At 34.3% G+C, this 22,635-nt stretch overlaps 1 protein-coding gene and 1 pseudogene across 1 annotated transcript in view; one reads left to right on the top strand and one right to left on the bottom strand.

Annotated features, from left to right (window-relative positions):
• The window catches only part of BMPR2 (bone morphogenetic protein receptor type 2), a 145,392-nt gene that overhangs the window by 99,017 nt on the left and 23,740 nt on the right, over positions 1-22,635 (bottom strand). The gene's annotated exons all lie outside the window — the stretch shown is intronic.
• LOC120587943 (uncharacterized) lies at positions 13,675-13,793 on the top strand (annotated as a pseudogene).

The raw sequence follows: 22,635 nt of genomic DNA, 5'->3' as shown, positions 1-22,635 counted from the left end.
AGAGGAAGAGAGATAGGTTTCTCTCTCTACACTCACATATCAAGGAAAGACCTGGGGGTACACAGTGAGAAGGCAGCTGTCTGCAAGTCAGAAGAAAGCCCTCACCAGAACCTGACCATGCTAGTACCCTGTCTCAGACTTCTATCTTCCAGAATTGTGAGAAAATAAGTTTCTGTTGTATAAGCCACCCAATCTATGGTATTTTGTTATGGCATCCCAAGCAGATTAATACAAATACCTACTGTGCCAGACATTATATTAGGAACTAAAGTTAAAAAAGATACTCATCCTGAGTTTAAGAAAAAGATTCTGCTTTTAAGAATTTCACTGCCTAATAGGTGAGAGAAACAAAGTACAATGTGATAAATGCTCTACTGGAAGCAAAAACAAAAACAAAAACAAAAAAACCTCAGACAAGCCTAACACTGCCTTATTCCTCTAGAAAATGTCAAGGAACATTTTTAAATGTGCGTATCATGAAAATGTAGTGAACTGAATTGTGATAGATAAGGATTCACAAAGCAGACCAGAAGAGAAGGAAATTCCAAGGAGGGGGAAAATTCCAAAAGCAAAAGCTTGGAGAGAAGTGTTAACTTCCAGAAACCATAAACAGTTCAGTGTTGCTGGAATGTAGTGAGGGGTATGGAGAGTAGTAAGAAATAATGCTGAAAATGTAAGCAAGAACCAGATGATGGATGTGCCATGATAAGGAGTTTGAACTTCATTTTGTGGGCCACAGGGAACCACTGAAGAATTTTAAGCAGGGAAATAAAATGAACAGATTTGTATTTTAGAAAAGCACTCTGGCAGAGTATGAAAAAGAGATTAGGAGAAAAAGAGACGAGAAGCATTGTACCAGTTAGAAAGCTATTGCAATAACCCATAGGGAAAAATGATAAAGGGAGGAACAGAGAGAAATAAGGAGAAGGGAATGGATTAGAGAAATATTTATGGGGCCAAATAAAACTAGCATCAGCCTTAAAGTCACAAAAAAATTTAACATTTAACACTTAGACCAGTTACTCAGCCTCTCTGAATTTTAGTGACTTCACCTGTATAATGAGAATTTAAAAAATCTCTCAAGGGTTATTGTAAGAGTTAAAAAAATAATTTCTGTATGCTACATATGCTATAGTTGTTTCTAGATAATGTTAATTTCCTTAGAAATGATAAGATTAACTTGGTGTCCAGATAGATGCTCTGGTGGAAATAGGCATGGATGTTAAGAGAATAATAAAGAACCAAAGACCACTCTTGTAATGTGGCCTAGGCAACAGGGTAAATAGTCATGCCAATACTTAGCCAGGAAATAAAGGAAGAAGAATAGTTTTGAAAGGAAAAGTGTCATTACAGAAGTAAATAAAATGCTATGGGCATATGCAAAAAATTCTAGCGAGAGGCATGAGGAAAGATGGTGATGGACCCAAAAAAGCCAAATAAGATATCAAGAGGTACAAAGCCATCCAAGAACATTATGAACAGACCACAGGAACAGGAACTATATCATTAAGTTCTGACAAACTGATAGAGTGTGTGTGTTAGGGAGGAGTAATAAGAAAAGGTAAGGTTAGTGAGTTAGAATAATATACTCTGTCCTCTAAATTTTGGCCTGCAGATAGAGGCTGCTACAGTTCTTGGACATGTAAAACATGACTTTATAATTATACCGGGAGAAGATTAGACTGCTCAAAATATAGAAATGTAGTAGAAATAAATAGGAGATGGGTGAAACAATAAAAGCTATTTCTTATAATGAAGCAGTAGAGGCATAATAAAATCTTAATAGAGAGGTGCCATGAGAATGAAAATAAAGGTGCAAATGAAACCTCAGGGAAATAATATAGGAATGAAAAAGTTTTAAGGCTCAGAGGATAATGAAACCTTGTTATAGGCCTACTTTTTTACATTTTACTTAATAACTTTATCTTGGGCCTACAAAAGTATTGCATGCTCACTACAGAAATGTATTGCAGAAATAGATAACGTCCAAATACAATGAATTTTACCTCCGAAATATCTCTAGATTTCATGCTAGATCTAGATCTAGTATTTCTCTATCCAATATACAACCCTAGTTTTGGTTGTCATCATCTCTTTCCCAAACAACTTTGATAGCTTCCTTACTAGTTTCTCCACATCCTCTTGTCATCCAATCTCCATATGGTATTAAAATAAGTAATACATGCACACAGTAATCTAAAAGTATACCAGGACATACACTTAAGTCTCCCCTCATCCTAGTGCTAACGCCATTTACTTCCTCTCTATACCAGTCAAAATAAACTAGATTATGTGCATTAACAATCCCCAAATCTCCATGGTTTTAAACAAACAAGATTTATTTCCTGCTCTTGCTCCATATCCTACTGGTCAGCAGGAAAGCTATGTTCATCAAGATAACTCAGAGCCTAAATAAATGATGTGTTACTTCCAGCCACAGCATTTAATTGCTAATGTTAGACCCTCCAGAATTTTTTTATCCTCTTTCTGGAATTTCCTTCATTAACAATGCATCCTTTCAAATGTTTATTAACCATCCAGGTTTCCTATTTAGTGAATTGCCTATTCAAATGCTCTCCCATTTTCCCTTTGAATTGTTATTTTTATAACAGTATTTTTCATATTTCGGATGATAATACTCGATGTTACAAATATCTTTCTTAATCTGTAACTCCTTTTTTCACTTTGTGGTGTCTTCCATTGCGCAGAATTTTTAATTTAATGTAATTAAATTTATTAATTCTCTTTTATTACCTGTTTTTTTTCTAACTTAAAAAAATTCTTTTCTAGACTAAGGTCATAAAGATTCATATTTTCTTCAAGTTTTCCAAAGATTTTTTTCCACATAAAAGTATAGGTATCACTTGGATCATTTCTAATGACCTAACTCAGTTTTTGATTTTGTCATGTTTTAAAATTTGAATTTACAGGTTGAGATTTCTAGTTTGTTCTCTCTCTCCCCAACTCTCACTCATATTTTCCAGCATATTTTCAGGTATTTCCCTATTAATATCTCTGGTCCTTAGTTCAGAACTAGGTCCTATAATGAATTTTGAATCTCCAACCCTGCAAAGATGTTAGAGATGTTGCAGATCTCATAAAGAATCAAATGACTTTGGCTAAGTTCCTGGTTACATGGATGAGTGTCTTCACTCTCATATTCCTTAGGTCCACAATTTATGAAAAAAGAAGCAAGAAACTGTTTTTTTTTTTTTTTGGCCTCTGGCTTCTCAAACAAAGAGCCTCTCAAGAATGTCAGAACCTCTTAAGCAGAGAGCCTGGTTCTGACCTTCTCATGTAGTCACTTTTGGACCCTGTTAACCCCACAGGAAAACTAGTTCATGCTCATCATTGCCAACTTATGGTCCCATCATCTGGTTATGCATAACACTTGCTCTTCTACTCCAAGGAGATGTTAAACTTGTTTTTAAGCTTAGGCATGGTATCTTTTAATATCATACTTGTCAATCTTGTTTTTGGAATAGAGGTCACATATCAAATCATGAAGTTAGAGATACCTTCACTAACAGTCCCTGAGTCATCACCTGGTGCTCATATCTTGGTAGTTACTTTCTTGCTAATATCTAGCTCCTTATCTTTATTATTTTTAATAATATACAAACTTTACTGATGATCACGTACTAGAAATGGCATCTTGAAGAACTCTGTAACGAGTACCTCAAATTTAGCTACAGGATAAGATAAATAACAGCTGTCATTCACAAGTTTCTTTGAAAGTGCTCTCTGCTTTTTGAAGTGAGCTTAAGAAAAACATTTCGATGAACTTCAAAATGACAGTACATGTTATTTACTGTACCTTTCAAATTCGTGAGTTCTCCTCACCTCACTTTACATGCCCCCCCCAAAATCAACAGTTATCCCCTTGCTTCTGCTTTCCCAGCATCTACGAATTGTTAAATAAAAAAAAAATTAATTTCCACAGCTGACAGTCTTTTAAAGGAAGAGTTTATTAGGCCATTGCTAACAAAAAAAGATCGGTCTTGGGGCATGGCATCTAAGCCAGCAGCAACATGGCTAAGTAGCAAAGACAACATATCTGCTGTCCTAGAGTTTTGCAAGCATTTTTATACACCAAGGCAGGGGGACAGGGGAATGTAAGACTTTTTTTGAAAGTATTTATGCTAGCCACAGACAAAGGGCCTGCAGAAGATAAAGAAAGGCTAGTTCTGGGATAGGCACAACAGAGTCCACAAGGAAGAAGTATCCACTGTTCCTGTGGATTAGCTGTGGGCAGATTGGAAAATTTATGTCTAAATAAGGAGCAGAGGCTCCTGAAGCTCTGTGGAGCCTGGTTATTCTCTCTTTTGGATAAACAGAAATAGCCACCTAGAAATTAATCCTAAATTTCAACAGATATGTAGATATAAAAGAATGTGAGCAGTCTTTTATCAGAGCCGGTCCATAGCTATTAACAGGCAAACTATTCTGTCTCTTTCTCTCACTCTCCAGCCACTGTAATTTTAATTTAGAACATCTCAGAATTTTTTTTTTTTTTTGGTCAGAATCTTAGTGTAACTGTCTTGGGGGTAGGGGGTCATAAAGAAGTAGAAGTTTCTTACCCATGGCTGCACTTTGGTGCTACTCTATCCTCTACCTTCAAATGCCTATAATTAACTCTCTTCTAAGTACCTCTCATTCATAAATCACACACACAAAAAACTTGTTTAAAAACTGGTTAAAAGGGGGCAGCTTTACTACCAAATATTATAGAAAGTGTTAAGAGTACTAGTTATATAGAATTAAAATTCAAGGTAGGGGGTGACAGGCCTTAAGTAATAGGTAACTACATCTGGAACTATATCAGTGCCTGGTTTTAAAAGAAAAACATTACTCTCTTTTTAACTGAAGCTTGGTAACATTTTTTCTCCTAAACTGAATCTCATATATAATAATTACTAAATATTACCTTAAAAACTCTTCACCCTTCTATAGATGTTTTCATACTCCAGGCAGAATGTGTAGGGTTATAAGTACAGATTCAGGAATGCCAGCAGACCCCATCCTCCCACTTTAACTCAAAAGCCTTAATTTAAAGCAAAGTTTGAAAGCATGGACATGTTAGACAAAGCAATAAAATTCACTTAATTTCCAAGTATAAATTAATTTCATTAATTGTGCTATCTTATTGAGTGAAATATTCCTTCGTTTCATTTTGCAATTGCTCAATATTCTTTTGGATATATAGATTCTGAATAGATGTTAGACTTGTAATTGTTGTTGAGGGTTAGTCTTTTTTTTTTTCTTAGTCTCTTATTTTGATTTTTGTTAGATACATCCTAATTCCTCAGTTGTTTTAGGGGTTTTTTTGGAAGCAATTCTACCTCTAGGAAAAAAATGGAAAGAATAAGAGTTATGAAAATCATTTGATTCTAGAACAAACATATATCATTCTGTTCCCTTCCTTAACTTTTTAAAGTTTTATCTAATTTCTCACCATGCTTCTTAGAAAAAAAATAGTGAAAACCTTAAGAATAAAGAGGATATTATTTTCTTCTGGAGACATTAGACACTTTAAATATATAAGATCTGACTTAACAAAACTGAAACTCTGCTGTTTTACATTGCCTATTGAAAACTATACTTAAACATAAAACCCAAGAGACTTTAAAATACCTATTTAGAAAAGTTATTCTAATTAGTAGATGTCATTTTAAATAAATCAATCACTGAAGAAAAAATTATTTAAATTGTTAAAACAAAGAAGTACGTAATGTTGAATTTTACTTTAAAATGAAGGCAATTTAATTTTCAAATAGACGTGAGGGGAAAACTCACTATTCCTGCAAACTGAATGCCAAGAAACATTTACATGTGCTTTTATATTTCTTAGGCAAAGCAGATAGTATAATCTAAAGAGAGTATAGACTTTGAAGCCAGACCTTGAATTTTGGCTCTTATATTGGACAAATTCCTTAATTGTGTCTTTTGTCATTTTCCTCATATAACATACATAATGCCATATAATAGATATATGTAATATCATTAATAATATATGTGTTTAATATATAAGATGTGATATACATACATATGCAGTTGATTCTTGTATATTCTATAAAGTCGCTGCAAACAATGAATTAGCAAATACTGAACACCTGGCAAAATACAGGGTTAGTTTTCTACAGCCTCTGTCACAACATTTTCAACAACTAATCAACACATAACACATTGTTATAAGGGTGCCTCTGTTTTAAAGATACCTTATTTAATATATATTGTTGATTCATTAACATTGAATTCACAGTCAACACCACTATAATTTATGCCATAAGGAGAAAAGCTTTCTTACATTTAGAAACACCAGACACCACCTTCAGCACTACACTTGTGGGACATTTTAAAGTGAAATCACCATCAAAAAGCAAAAAGTGAGAAAAAAGTGGCACTAAATAGACCATCAAAAAGACACTTGTTTATAGTATAAGAACTGAAACAAGAACACAGAGACCACCTTGTTCCGCCTCAACAGGGAACATGCATATCAGATGACTCAAATTTTTCACAGCTTTGCATATGCCCACAAAGGACCACAAAAGTACAAGTATTGATTTGGGGGTTACATGTTTCAGTGAGAAGGCAAATTTGCAAATACAGTATCAAATGATGAGGATCAACTGTAAGTTGCACACACACAAACACAGCATATGGTACACATGCAAAAAAAATATTTTTCCTCTTCCTGATTCAATTACATAATCTTAGAACTACCAATGAAATAGTACTTACTGAAGACACTGGCCCCATTATAGGTATAAATATAGGAAAATAAGTATACACAAAAATTTTTTAAATAATGTAGCTAATGATCATAGTCATAGATCAAACTCTAGTTGTCTTTCAAGCTTTATTACCTGCTGATTATAACACTTACAAAACTAACAATTCTTGCCTGTATTTTTATTGAGAATTATAGGTGCCCAATATAACTTATATCTTAAAAAGCATGACAGAGCATAACTTAATAAGTGATGACTAACTGGTCTACTATTCCTACCACAGGAAAAATATTGATATAACCACTAGCAAATGAGAAAATATGTGAGAACACTTTGGATACTATAAAATACTACTATTATTCAAATGATAATCTTTGATCTGGGTGAAGTTCCTCAGAATAGACTAGCTATTTTCTTTATATGACTTCAAATAAAATAATAAAAACTCAAGACACATATTCGAAGCTAAAGGGAAATAAAACTCATTCTATTTGGCACAAAGCCAATAGGACTATATAGCACTGTCACAAATTAGCCATTTCACAATGAAGTTAGTGGGTAATGGGGGAGCCTGAAATATGCTGTAGTCCTTTTCCAGAGACACTTAACACTGTAGCAAGTAGAAGATATTGGCACACTATGGAGAATATTCAGAAAACTATTATTTGCATACCGAGGCAGGCTCCAACAAATTTCAACTCTTTAAAGCTGGAGCCAAAGGTATCAGACAGAAAGGTGTAAACATAAGGCAGTTTTAGTGCATATAACACTAAAATAGTAATACATAATTATGGAATAATAGCTATACTCTAATGACCTCTCTTTGGACCCACAGTCTAAGGTGAAGTCTAGAGTTCTAAGTTACTGACCATAAATAGTATTTATCTGTGATACTGATGGGGTTCAGGACACACTACTCCAAAATATGGTATCTTTGCATATTGAATATTTTAAGTGGAAAGAACTGGAGAAATGGCAGGTGCAGGAAGAACTCACTGACTTCCTCTTTCTTCCTTGAAGCAGGTCTTAAGATCCCCCATGAGAAAGGTATCCTCTCTTTAGGAAAGGAGCATCCTTCTCTCGAAAGACAGAGGGACACCAAGAGGAATCCAAATGAACAGGCCTTACTACACTTTCCCCAGTTTATTATGTTTAGCTCATATCCTTTTGTCCTATCACATTTTTTCTATGACCTTCCACTCTTTATCAAACCTGGTATAAAAATGCTCATGCTTATCCACATCTTTGGGTTGTCATTTCCTTATGAAGGCTCTTGTGTCATTTTAAATTTGCATGCTTTTCTCTGGTTAATCCATCTTTTGTTACGTAGCCCAGCAGAGAACCTAGAAGCATAAAAGGAAGATTTCTCCTCCCCTATATCATTTTATGTTTGCAACATGTGACAGTCTGAACCTCAATCTATGATTTGAAATAGAACTGATAAAAATAGAAAAGATAAAAACAAAAAATAAAGGAAACTGAGAATTCACCATCTATAATGATTCTTGCATCAGTGTTAGAAATTGTTAAATCCAATAACATTTGGAAACACCAAGATTTATGAGAATTAGTACCAAAAAGGAATCTAAGTCTTAACTATACTGGGAAAATGACTCTCATGCTGTGCACGGATACCATATCAAAGCACAATGTTTTTCAGAGGCTTTTATTTTAGCCATCCTAAAATGACACAGACATGGCACAAAAGTACCCTTAAATATATACGAGTACAAGGGCAGTCATGTGTAAAGTTCGACATGTTCACCTAGGTAGAGTTTTACTATGTGTGATTTATTGATTTATTTTTTTGTTTTCAAATTAAACTTGAGGGCTGAAAAATGATTTTGCAATTTACATAAAACAAAGTCAATTCAAGTTCAAAAGTCGAAACTTCCACTTCAAAAATGTCTGATACAATTCCCCAAGAAATTTCTTGACAAGCCTTTTATATTCAGAGAATACAGAAATGTATACTCAAGTTCTCTAAGCTGAACCTTTCTGTCTTGACCAACACATCCCACAGATGTTCTCTTTAGTTTGCTCTCTTCTCTCCCTGTCTTATTTTATAACTTTCCTAAAAGCTTAACTGTATCTGATCTTACCATCCTGCAATCACTATACCAACAAGTTAAAGGCTCCACTTTTACCCCACAATCTCAAACCACTCCACCTACAAATCGAGCTTTGTCACCAATCTCATCTTTCATTTATAAGGCTCAAACATCCAGACATTGTTTCTTGCCAGTCTTCAGCTTTCTGTATGCTAATAAAGCATCCCTCTTCTCCAGGTAGAAAATACCTTTGATCCACAATGACTCTGGACAGAGAGTTTTGTTTTGCTTTTTGACTCAAACATAAAGGTTCAATCTAAAGCTGGATTTATCTTTCTTCTCTTATGCCAAAGATTTTTCTCAGATCAGGGAGTTCCTTATTTTAGACGCAAACATTTTATTTCCTAATTCTTACAGGACAGGAACTTTAAAAATCATGATTATAAGAACAAAATACTTTGATAAAGAACGCTTTTTTTGACAATTTTAAAGTAAAATTTGTCAAGGATAAATGAATCTACCTAACAATTTAACTGAAATGTATTCATAAGCTTTGGTGACTTTATTGTTTTATTACTTCAAGAACAACTACCACGATAAATATTTTTAGATTTGAGACCCATACCTGTCTTTTCAACATTTTATTTTGAAAGTATTTTAAACTTTTAGAAAATTTGGAAAAATAGTACAGTTTTGTATCTAAGCTTCCCCAAATACTAACATCTTACACACCCGTAGTACAATTATGGAAACCAGGAAATTAACACTGATACAATACAGCTAATGATATAGAGATCCTATTCAAATTTCATCAATTTTCCCACTAATGTTCTTTTTCTGGTCTGGGATTCAATCTTGAATCCCACAAACTGTCATGTTTCCTTAGTCTCCCTCCAATATGTGATAGTTTCTCAGTTTTGTTTGTTTTTTATGACCTTGAGACTTTTTTAAAAGAAGTGTTATTTTATAGAATGTTGCTCAATTTGAATTGTCACTGGTTTCTCATGATTAGATTGAGATTAGCTTTTCTGGCAAGAATACCATAGAGGTGATGCCGTGTCCTCAGTGCATCTTATCGGGAAGCATATGAGATATGAATGCGTCACCTGGTTAATGTGGTGTCTTCAGGTTTCTCCAGTGTAATTACGGTTTCCTTTAGTAATTAAAAATATCTTATGGAGAAGATACATTGAGACTATGTAAATAACCTGTTTCTCACCATATTCACCCACTAATTTTAGCATTCACTGATTGGTTCTTGTGTGCAACAAGAAAGAGTGTGGTGTTTGCCTAATGATGATTTTTTAATTTTCATCATTAATTCTCCATTTATTGACTGGAATTCTATTTTAAAAAGAGCTGTCCCTCAATGTGAACTTAAAACTGCTCTAAGATATAAAGTTTACTAATTAAAAAAATACAATTATAGTGGCCAGGACAGGAAAGCAACTGAAGTGTCCTATGATAGAGGATTGGATAAAGAAGCTATGGTACATATATACAATGGAATATTACTCAGCCATAAGAAGAGATGAAATACTGCCATTTGTAATAACGTGGATGGACCTCAAGATAATCATGCTAAGCGAAATAAGCCAGACAGAAAAAGTTGAAAACCATATGATATCACTTATATCTAGGATATAAACCTAAAACCAAACAAACAAATAGGACAAACAAACAGGGACTCATAGACATGGACAACAGACTAGTAGTTACCAGAGGGTGGGGGGAGGAGAGGAAGGAGGTAGAAGGGGTCAAAGGAGTCAAATATATGATGACAAAAAGAAACCTAACTATGGGAGGGGAACACACAATGCAATATATAAATATGCCTTACTGTTAAATTGTATACCTGAAACTTACTGGATTTTGTTAACCAATGTCACACACACACACACACAAAACAATAAAAAGAGCTGTCCTTTCTCCATCATTGTTTATCTTAGTATGGACCCACAGATATTTTATTCTATGGATTCTAATCCAATGCTATCATTATTTATTTTGTCTAAGCTTTGGCCAGTAGAAGTGCCTTCAAGCTGGCTATATCCTTCCAATATACTCTCATCAATTTTTTTTTTTTTGAATACTTCCTTACTTTCTGGTACCATTAAATGTTCCAGATTCATCTTGATTTCCCTGCACCAGACCTGGAACCAATCATTTCTCCTTTTATTGTAGAATATTATTTAGAAACCAAGATATGGGCAGCAGTGTGTTCATTGCTACTGTAGTATCGTTATTTCTAGGTTCTCTCAGTGGAAAGAGTTAAGAACATAGTTCTCATTATCGACAATATTTTTACTTATTTGTTCAATACAAATATATATTAAAGTAGAATGGCCAATAGCAATTCAGAGATGCTTTGTATGAAAGATGCTTCCATAAAAAAGATACTAACTACAGCATAGTATTTTATCATTAGCTTTATGATTTTTCAAAGTAACAGGCTAGTTCTCTTCTTCCCTTCAGTTTGATTATATTATTCATTTATAACACAATTAGGTTCATTTGTAACTATTTATATATCTTTTTGAGTTCTTCTCACATCCTGTTTGATCTGAAAAATTTATTTATTTTTAGAATCACATACCTGTTTTAATGAATATTTAAGAAGAATACTTTATTTCTTTGACTAATGAATAGAAATAGGAAGAGAGCTCATTATCTCCTTGACAAAAAAACACACTTCCTAATATTAATAAATCAATTCAAGACAGTCCAGACATGTCTAGACATAGGAGATTCTATCCCCAGTATGCTAATATAATACAAAGTAGATAAAAAGATAGATAAAAAGAAACAAACAACAACAACAAAAAACCCTTATACAACCATTGTTTGATACTTTACCCTGTGTTTCTAAGATAGTTCAAGTGGAATGTGAATAAAAACATGGGTAGACTTCCTATTTCCTTGTAGGTCCTACGCCCTATTTCCTGCTTCTTTCAAATCTCAAAGATAGAAGACTGATTACAGTGCCTGAAAATCCCTAATAATACTAATGGTTACAAAAATCTAAATTTTTTATTTATTTAAAAACACTTCTTGCATGCATCTGCTGTCCCAAACACAGTGATAACTGCTTTATATACATTGTCTAATTAAATGAGAGCTTTGGGGAAGACCCATTAATTCTGCTATGGTTCATATTGATGTATTTCCTCCCTAGATTTTATACACTATTGTGCCAGTACAATCAACATCTAGTGATTATGAAAAGCTAACAGCAAAGATTTGTCAAGACCAATATTTTATGAGAGGCAATTTAACCTACTGGTGCAAATGGGTAAATATTTGAGAGAGCTAAGAAGAAACCATAGATATGTTTTCTGTGAGAAAATGGGTATATGAAATTATTTGACACTTAAAACTGCAAAGCTTTATAAAACACTTCATAGAAGGTATTTTACATAAGACAATCCACAAACTTTTGGACATTAAAACCTAGCCATTAGATCTTTTAGCATTTTACTCATCATCCCAGATATAATTATAATCAAGAGCTGTACTCTATTTTTATACAATAGATTAATTTTTCTCAATTGATCTTCTGTTTTCTTTATGAAATCCCAAGGTTTTTTTTGAACCTCTTCAAAAAAACCACTAGTTGTGCAACTCCAGGGTATAACATGTATGCAGAATACAATGTAAATAAAGAATTATTAAGAAGTACCTAAACTAGATTGATCACACCCACATTTACAATAACCAACAAAGTGCCCTGAACGAATGGAACAAATATAAGCATGGAGAATGACACCTGAATAGGACTGTTCAGGTATACTAACCCAGATCTCAGCCACTACTAATATCAATTACAGCATCACCACACCTTTAAGTTTATTAGACCATTCTTGCCATCCTTGCATAGCAGCCAGGGCACAGTGGTGATAAAGTGAAACACTTGAATTACCAAGTCACAACCTCTAACATGTGCATAATTCCAAGTTGGAATGACATCACGACCCAAAAAGTCTGCCAATCTCCAGCACAGAGGTTTATTTATTCACTGATGCTCAACTTTGTATGGTTTCCCCTTAAAACCAGCGTCAAACCATAATGGATTAGTTTGCTGTACCTAGAGGGCAATTTTAACTTGCTAAAAATATTCCACACTCATGAAACTATGTTCATGTCCCAAAAAACAGAACAGTAAGACTCCTGTTCTAGACTGGTTTTTAAACTCCTATTAAACAATTTAATTCTGTGTAAATGGTTAATACCATATAATGAATTTCCTTAACTCATTTCATTACAACATGGGGTCCTTCTGATGACAACCTACAAAAGAACTAGAAAAAATCCTCAGAAAAATAACAGTCTCTTCCCTAGCCACGAAGTACAAAGAAAATTATATTAATTCCCATTTGATGGGGAGGATGCTCATAGCCCAAGAGGCCACAAATTACTTGGTACAAAAAAGGCAGTGGTGTTCTAAGAAACATGAAAAACCAAGGAACTCTGTCATATCCTTTGTTACTCCAATTACCTGCCCACTTTAGGCAACCATTTTATGCTGAATATGATGACACAGAAGGAAAAGTAAAGATAGGACAACCCATAATTCCTTTCCTCTCGGTCCTTCCTTATTCATCAGTAAGCCAAAGGTAAAATGTTTGTATCAAAAAGTAAAATAAAAAACAGATAGAAAATGAATTAATTTTGTACCGTATATCTACTGTTCTGGTAAAAACAAACTACTCATGCAAATACAAGTTACAAAATATGATTGTATAATTTCTGTAATTCCGTAAATGAGTTAATTATTCTTATATTTGCATTTTAAACGGACATTGTACAATATACAAATGATAAAATTCAAGTTGATGATTTAAATTTTTAATTTTTCTTTGCTTAGAATGACATTAAACAATAAATTTTTTGTCTACGGCCATGCCACCCTGAATGTGCTCAATCTCATCTGATCTCAGAAGCTAAGCAGAGTTGGGCCTGGTTAGTACTTGGATGGGAGACCACCTAGGAATACTGGGTGCTGTAGGCATATTAAAAAAATAAATAATAAATTTTTTAAAAATCCCTATGGGTAGTCAAAGAAAAGACCATATAAGAAAGGAAAAGCTATATATTTTAGTATTCTTTAACAGGACTTTTCTCCTGCTTTTTGAACAAGAGGGTACACATTTTCATTTATCCTACGTCCCACAAATTACGTATAGAGTTCCCAAAACTTACAATGTTTCAGCTTACAATTTTTTTTACTTTCCAGTGCTGTGAAAGCAATACACATTCATAGAAACCGTACTTTGAATTTTGAGAATTTTGATGTTTTCCTGGACTAGAGATAAAAAGTTTGATACTCTCTCATGATGCTGAGCAGCAGCAGCAAGCTACCACTTCCGGTCAGCCTAGCGATCATGAGGACAAACAACTGATACTCTATAGTAGACTGTCTTGTGTTTTTTGGATATTGTGTTTTGTGCTTTCACATTTCATCATGTCTACAAAATGCCCAACTGTGTCTTCTGCTTCTGGTGGGAAAAAGAGGAAGGCAATTACTCCTGAGATGAAATTCGAGATAATTGCCCAACTGTAATCTGTGTTCTCAGCACACTTAAGGTAGGCTAGGCTAAGCTATGATGTTTGGTAGATGAGGCGTATTAAATGTATTTTCACCTTATAATGTTTTTAACTTACAGTAGATTTACTGGGACATAACCCTATCTTAAGTTGAGGAACATCCGTAGTGCCTAGCTAACACTCAACCTTTCCACTTCTGGACTTCTAATGAATGAATAAAAACAAAATAGCAGAGGAAATGATAGAACAGCTAAACAGTACTAACTACTTTATCTGATTTTCTCTTCAGGCTTAAGGAACACAAAACATCATTGGTGTCCAAGTTATGGTATAAAAAAAAGCTGGGAACCAATGCTCTAAACAGAGTTCAGTAAGTATACAGAGTCAGACATGATAAAAGGTAGCCAAGGAGGGCAGGTGACAACCTTTGACACAGCATCAGTTGTAACAGTCTTTACTACTTTATTAGCACTATTACAGTAAATATTCTGACCAAAAGTCAAGTTCTACAAAATATATTCCAACAAGCAGTTTTATGAAATATATAACTAATCACTCAATAACAGAAACATTAAAACATATCAGGTCAATTCCTGAGTTAAAATACTATCCAAATAATTTATCAAGTCAGAAAGGAGTAAGTATCTTTTAGAATTACAACGGGCCTTCAAATTCAACATTTCATTTTAAACAAAACTGAGGCCTAGAAAAGTTAAATGGCTTACCAAATTCACCTGGTAATGATAGCTTTGCCAGGTAGAGTAATCTTGATTGTAGGGCTTTTATTTTCATCACTTTGAATATTTCATGCCAATCCCTTCTGCCCTGCAAAGTTTCTGTTGAGAAATCATCTGACAGTCTTATGGAAGCTCCCTTGTAGAAAACTTATTTTTTCTTAATGCTTTTAAAATTCTTTGTATTTAACTTTTGGTATTTTAATTATGATGTGTCTTGGTGTGGGCCTCTTTAGGTTCATCCTGTTTGGGACTCTGCACTTCCTGGGCTTATATGTCTATTTTCTTCGCCAGGTTTGGGAAGTTTTCCATCACTATTTCTTCAAACGGGTTTTCATTTCCTTGTTCTCTCTCTTCTTCTGGTACTCCTCTAATGCAAATGTTGATACACTTGATGTTGTCCCAAAGATCCCTTAAACTATCCTCATTTTTTAATTTTTTTTTTTTTCCTGTTCTGATCGGGTGTTTTCCACTAACTCGTCTTCTAGATCACTGAATCAATCCTCTGCTTCATCTAATTGCCGTTGATTCCATTTAGAAGATTCTTCATTTCTGATTAGCTCTTTTTTGTTTTCTATCTCTTCATTGACGTTCTCACTTAGTTCATCAAGTTTTCTCCTAAGTTCACTGAGCATCCTTAAAACAAGGGTTTTGAACTCTGTATCTGGTAGATTGCTTGACTCTATTTTGTTTAATTTGGGAGAGTTTTGTCTTATTCTTTCATTTGGGATATGTTTCTTTGTCTTCTCATTATGGCTGATGCCCTGTGTTTATTTCTACATATTAGGTAGATCTACTACAGCTCCCGGTCTTGATAGACTGGCTTTATATATAAGGTGTCCTGTGGGGCCCAGTGGTGCAGTCTCCCTGGTCACCTGAGCCAAGTCACCCAGAGGTGCCCCCTGTATGGGTTGTGTGTGCCCTCCTGTTGTAGTTGGGCCTCAACTGTTGTTGGCATGTCAGGAGGTAGGGTTGATCCTCAGGTTGGCTGGCTATGTTGTAGTTGGGCCTCAACTGTTGTTGGCATGTCAGGAGGTAGGGTTGATCCTCAGGTTGGCTGGTCATGACTGCAGCAGATGAGCTGGTGCATGGAGACTGTCCCCACAGAATGGAAGTCCCTATGTCGAAGTTCTGGTGCCAGTCAGGTTGTCTTTCAGGTGTATCATTTATGGAGCTGGTTGGGTGGTGCTCTGGTGTGGTCTGAAGTAGGTCTCAGGGTATGCTGGGTCTGGAGCCTCTTGGGAGGGGATCTGGTGCAGGTCTAGATCAGCCGCCACTTGTGCCAGGCTTGGAGATGCTTGGTAAGAGCTACAAAGTGATCTATGGTTGGTTGCTACTTTGCTGGGTTTGAAGGCACTTGGGAGAAGCTACACTGTGAACCGAGGCCAGCTGCCACTTGTGCCAGGCTTAGGACACTTTGGAGGATACCACTATGTGAGCTGAGGCCAGCCACAACTTGTGCTGGCTTTGTGGCCACTTCATTAAACTACATACCAGGCTAAGACTGACAGACGCTTATGCCAGGCTTAGGGCCACCTGATAGGAGTTACAATGCAAGCTGAGATCAACTGCTGCTTTTGTTGGGCTTGGGGCTGCTTAGCAAAAGCTACAAGGCACACTGAGGCCAGCTGCTGCTTGTTTGGGGTTGTGGACCTTCAAAAGATTTGGGGAAAGTTCACAGTGGAAGCTGAGGCAGGCCACTTGTGTGGAGGAGCCTTGAAGCGGCTATGGCCAGGAGAGCAAGTTGAGGGGCGGGGGCGGGGAGGGCGGGTCTCAGGGAATCACTAGGATGGGGAGAACAATATTACCCAAGTTAACCCACATCCCATTTAGAAAACAAAAAAGTGCAGCTCGCCACTAGCATTAAGTTATTTTTACATAAACGTGATTTTGAGACTGAAGCAAATCTGACTGGTTTTCAATGTGAAAATAAAATATAAAAACTGTTCTTGAAGTTATTTCTAAATAGAACTTGTCTCTTATCCTAATGTAACAGAAGTGTAAATGATGATCAGTATTTAATAATTTTTTTGTGTGGTAAATTTCAAAGCATAGAGCAACACAAAGTATAACATCTAGAATTTGACATTTTCAGCAATCAAGAATTACTATATTTCTTAAATGGAAATACCACTACTAAAAACAATGCTATAAATAGAATGATGTCATTTGTTTCCAAAGATTATCAATATACTAGAGCAATGTGAAAATAATGATAAAAGCAAGATATTTCATGGCAAACTTTTGGGATAAGGTTAGGACTGTAATCCTCAAGTTACCTCAGGATAAATACTGCAGCCGCAAGCGGTGCAGGGGAGTATTCTTGGAGCAAAAGAGAAATGAGTTAATGGAGAGCACAAATTTGATGCCCAACTGTGCCCTGCTAGCTGCGAGGGTGGAAAGCTCAACAAAAAATGATGATGCCTGCTAGCACTTCTGATCCCCAAGAGTTGCCCAGAACCCTGCCCCTCCGGCCCTCGTCCTGAAGTTAATTTACTTCCTTCCCTGTATATTTCTGGTGCTTTTTGAGCTGCTGCCCCTGCACTGATGCTTAGAGTGAGTTTATGAGAGAGTAAGTCTGTACCTGGTCCCTTTAAGATCTGCGACTTGGTCTCCAAAGCCCTTAGTGTTACTCTGACAAAATCCCTGCTGGTTTTTATATCCAGATGTTATGGGGACTCATTTTTGTGACATTAATGCCCCAGTTTAGGGAGCCCAATGTGAAACTGAGACTCCTCACTCCTCAGGGAGAAACTCTGCAGCCAAGATATCCATCCTGATTCTTCATTGCCACATTATGGATGTGGGATCTGCCCATTCAGCATCTCCGCCCCGCCTACCAGTCTTGATGATGCTCCTTCTTTATACCCTTAATTATAGGAATTCTGTTCAGCTAGCCTTCAGGTAATTCTCAGTGATGGTTATGCTATAATTTAGTGTAATTTTGATATGGTCATGGGAAGAAAGGAGCACAGAGTTTACCTACTCTGCCATCTTGACTGGAAGTCTCTAAAAAAGTCTTTATTTACCTCCTAATGATAGATATAAGTTTCCCAAAATTTTAATTCTTCACTTTGAAAGCTCAAATTTTATCAATGGCAATAAATTCTGTCAGCTGATTTCCTTGAAATAACAAGATCACTTCAATCATTGTCAAGAAAATGTCTGCCAAAATCAGAATAACCACAGTTTACTTCTCAGTTGTTCTTTAAAGTTAAAATGGTATTCCATAAAAAAAGATCTGGTTCTGCTCTCATTGTACTGCCCATTTTGCCGTACAAACCATTTTAAAGACAATTATTCAAAGGACTAGATTTAATAAAATTATTAATTTTCATTGCTTCAACTGGCCTTTTTTTTCCCCTAACTGCAAGTTCTTAGTGAAGACCATAATGAAAACTAGTATAGTTTGGTGCTACCACCTAGGCTTATGCTAGAAAGCCAGAATTTTTACCCACTGTTGTTTTTGCATCATCAGTGCAATTATCAACACAGTGAGGAAGCAAATGACATCTTAGAACTATTATAAAAATATGTTTCATCTCAAAAATCTTCTGAAAGGGTCTCAGGTATTTCCCATGAACCAACCACACTTAAAGAGCCACTGAATTGATGTATTATTCAGTATCTATAGTGCAGATATCACTATCTTTATGAAATCTCTTTCTCCCTTGTTCAAGTCCTCATCTACATACTTACACATACTATTTTATGGTTCACTGAAAAAACATTAGTGAAGTAAATGTACTGTATATATGAAAATACCTGATGGAATGTCTTCTTTTTTTTTTGCAATGTCTACTTTACTCAATTATTCATATCTACTTTTAAAAATGTTGAAAATCAAAAAGTTCAAGTGTTTTTCTAACACATAAATTTAAGTGAAATACTCTTCTATTTTCTTTAAAATATCTTTTTAAATATTTTTCAAAAAGCAAAATCTTTGATCCCCTGAACTATAAACTCTACAAAAGAATATGCCAATATCTGCTGTTCATTAATTATTTGTTTGTTAAATAAACACTGGTCATCTCTACTGAATATTCACTTATAAATCCATATATCTGGTGAAAGACAAAATGTTATTTCTGAGTAAGTTTAAATATGTCATTTTATTAGGTTTTAAAATTGTATTTCTAATAACAAATTTGGCAAAAAGAAATTCAAGTACCACAGAAATGTAAAAACAGAAAGTAAAGGCCTTTAATATCTCACTCTTATGTAGTGTATATCCACATAAATACAGAATAAGTAAAACAAGCAAGTAGTAGGCTCAAAATTTTAAAATCAAAAATATAAAATCTAAGAAATTTGAACAAATAAAACTACCTTGTTATAATCTTGCTTTCTTAAAATAAGCCAAACATTAACTCTCTAAAGCTATCATTTCTAATTGAATTTCTAATTTAAATTAAAAAAAAAAAAGTATTACTTTGTTCAAAACTATACAAGAAAAAAATGCAAATCTTTCTATAAATATTGTTTCTTATTAACTGAAAAATTTTGAAAGGCCAATAGGAATGCTATTATAGAAAAGTTTAGAGGGCTTTAAAGATTTAAATTAATTTCCAAGTCTGCTAAACCCATTTGACATAATAAATACATAAGTTACTGTATAAAAACAGTCTATTCTACCTCCCAATCTCACCTCACTCCCTTACCCACCTGGCTCCTCTTGGGTCTCAGAGAACGCTGGAGTCTTGAACAACTGAATGTCTGGCTATAATCCAACATTAGCTTAATGAAGTCCTGGCAACTTTTAGGCATTACAGCCTTCTTCTAAGAGAGGAACCAAAGGCAAAATTGTGCTAACAACAGTGCTCTTTATAAAAAATACTCAGGAATCCTTTTTGCTACTTGTTGATTTTAAGCAACCATTATAATTTCCAACATTTTACTGCATTATGATTACCATCCTAAAAGGAAAATGTAGTCTTAACATCATTCAGCAACAAAAATTAAATTATATTTATTAAGAAGCTGGGTTAATTAATATGTTGAGACTCCTTGTTTACTGCTACGTAATCCCTTAATCTGGTACTTCAATAAATTTTTGTAAACTATATGTGTTATAAATTGTTAAAGATTAACTTTTTGGCTCACCCTTTTGCCTTAAAAATAAAACTCTAAAAATACTGCTCATTTATATCAACTTAAAATGTTACATAATGAAGATTTATCATCTTAGTGACTTACATCAAATTAGACACTGACTAAATATACATATGATGGATTAACAACCTCTATAGAAGATGAAGCCATTTTAGTTGGCATGAAGTAAATGTGGCATGACTTAAAGTAAATGTGGCCTTACTAAAAGATTACCTCCAAAATTAATTAATAAAACAAGATCACTTGTCTCTAGTCTCATTTCTAAATACCTTTCCCTTGAAATGTTTCAGCAAAGTTCTGAGGACACTGTTAACTGTTCATGTCAGCTACCAGAAAAATTTGTACCCACTGTAGCAAAAAACAACTACAACTGATTTTTAAAAAAAAACAACTTTTAATTCATCTTTAGAACCATGTTCCTTTTATGTATTGCCACACATTCCATTCCAACTTTAAGATTACACATAAAGGGGAGATGAGATGTGAGGTACTGTTAGCATTCTTCACCAGTTCCCCCTCACTCATTAATGCTGAGTTGGGTGGCAGGCAAACAAAAGACATTTACATACTCAATAGGTTGAGTGACCTCTAACTGAAAGAAAGCTGCCAACCTTTGCCTAGCCTACATATTAAAAATGTTATAAAATGTTCGTTTCATGGGATGCCCTTTCATACAATTTTAATTTTATTGATCATGTAAATGTATTATTTTGAACTAGTTGTATTTTTTAAAGTTATTAGTTTAAAACTATTTTATCCAAATCAAACATTATTTAGGAATTCAAAATTTAGTATTTGTATTATAAATTATAGAGGCAGAATTAATTTAAATAAAAAATTTTGAATTGATTTATATCAATAAAAGAACAAAAAACTAATCAAAAATAAGTTTCGCAAGTCGTAGCTCAATTAAAAATTAAGCAAATTTTAGCAATAAAATTAAAGATTTTAAAACTATGTGCTATTTAGCTAATTTATTTTGAGACCTGAGAATAGACATCATTTGTTATGAAAATCACCATGTAGGAATAAAAACATAAATTTAAAATTTCTCCTTAGATTTAGTATAACCATTATGTTCAAGACAGCAATGTGTGCTATTATTATTACACTTTACTAAAATGTATGACTACTTCTATTAGTTCTCTAAAAAAACTTCAATCAGGCATAGCTAAAATCTCTTTGTATCATTCAATTTGAATCTAATTCTGCAGTCACATACATTAAACATTACCTAAAGCCATGAAGCAGCTGATCACAGGCACAATATTCTATATTCTATAACTGCATTAAATTACCCTTTCAACCTGCCTAACTGGGCATAGAGTAGAAAGACCATACTTTAAGAAGAGCAGTAGGAGAAAAAAAAAAAAAAGAGTAAGCGCAGCAGTAACAGAGTGAAATAAATCACAAGGAACTTGATCACCCTAATTGTATTTAAAATAGCACAAGAATGTTGTGATAGCAAAGAAAGTGCTGGGGTTTCTACTGCTTCTTTGCTCTTTAAGCAACTGCTGATAGAACTATTCTTAATTGTGTGATAGTCATGGTTAATAGTATTATAACTATCAGCAGGCAATTTTATCAACTATGTAGTTATAGTCTGTAATTTCAAAACATACTTACAAATAAATTGGACCTGTATATAGTATTACAGGTCCTCAAACCTTTATATGAAACTCTTATAACCAAATGTGTTTTAAATTCTGATACTCCCGACATTACGAAAGTATCATATGCAGTCTGAGGAAGCTCCCAGTAATTAAATCTACGAATACTTCTTCAGCAAAAAGTATGAATATTCATACTGAGATAAAAACTATAAATAACTTTATATCATATTATATAATATCAATTCGCCACCAAATGAGTATGCTGCAAGCTAAAAAATATTTTTAATACTGTTTTAAATGTCAAAATTCTATAAGTGATTGCAAGCCTTTAATACTAACATTCGACTAGCATTTTCAGATCTTTAATTGTATTTAATCATTATAACACCTTAGGAACCAGAGGCTTAACAGAGTTAAGTGAACATCACACACATTTAATAAGAACGTAAAAGCAGGTCTCCTTCACTTAAGAAATGCATAACTAAATCCACTAAATAAAATAAAAACCCACCAGTCTACACTAACATAAACAAATAAATGAATAAAAATAAATGAGGAGGAAGGAAAGTTCTTCTTTATGGTAGAATGACAATTAATGTAGGAGAAATATTAGATTAAGAAAAAAATAACCATTTGACAAGAATCATCAGTAAATGCTGATACTATTCCAATGAGAAACAGGATATTCACATAGTCTCAAATATCTCTTCACAGGTTGCTTTTAAATCACAATGGGAAAATAGTAACTTTATCTGATAGATATCACCTTTACCAAGTGATAAACGTTAGCATCAACAGCAATGAGGCAAACTGACATCATGTGCCCCTGATATGAGGCACTGAGAAG

The sequence above is a fragment of the Pteropus medius genome, unplaced genomic scaffold (assembly GCF_902729225.1).
Source record: "Pteropus medius unplaced genomic scaffold, Ma_sr-lr_union100, whole genome shotgun sequence".
NCBI classification, from domain to species: domain Eukaryota; kingdom Metazoa; phylum Chordata; class Mammalia; order Chiroptera; family Pteropodidae; genus Pteropus; species Pteropus medius.
The sequence above is the reverse complement of the archived record's forward strand: the minus strand, read 5'-3'. Positions and strand labels throughout refer to the sequence as shown.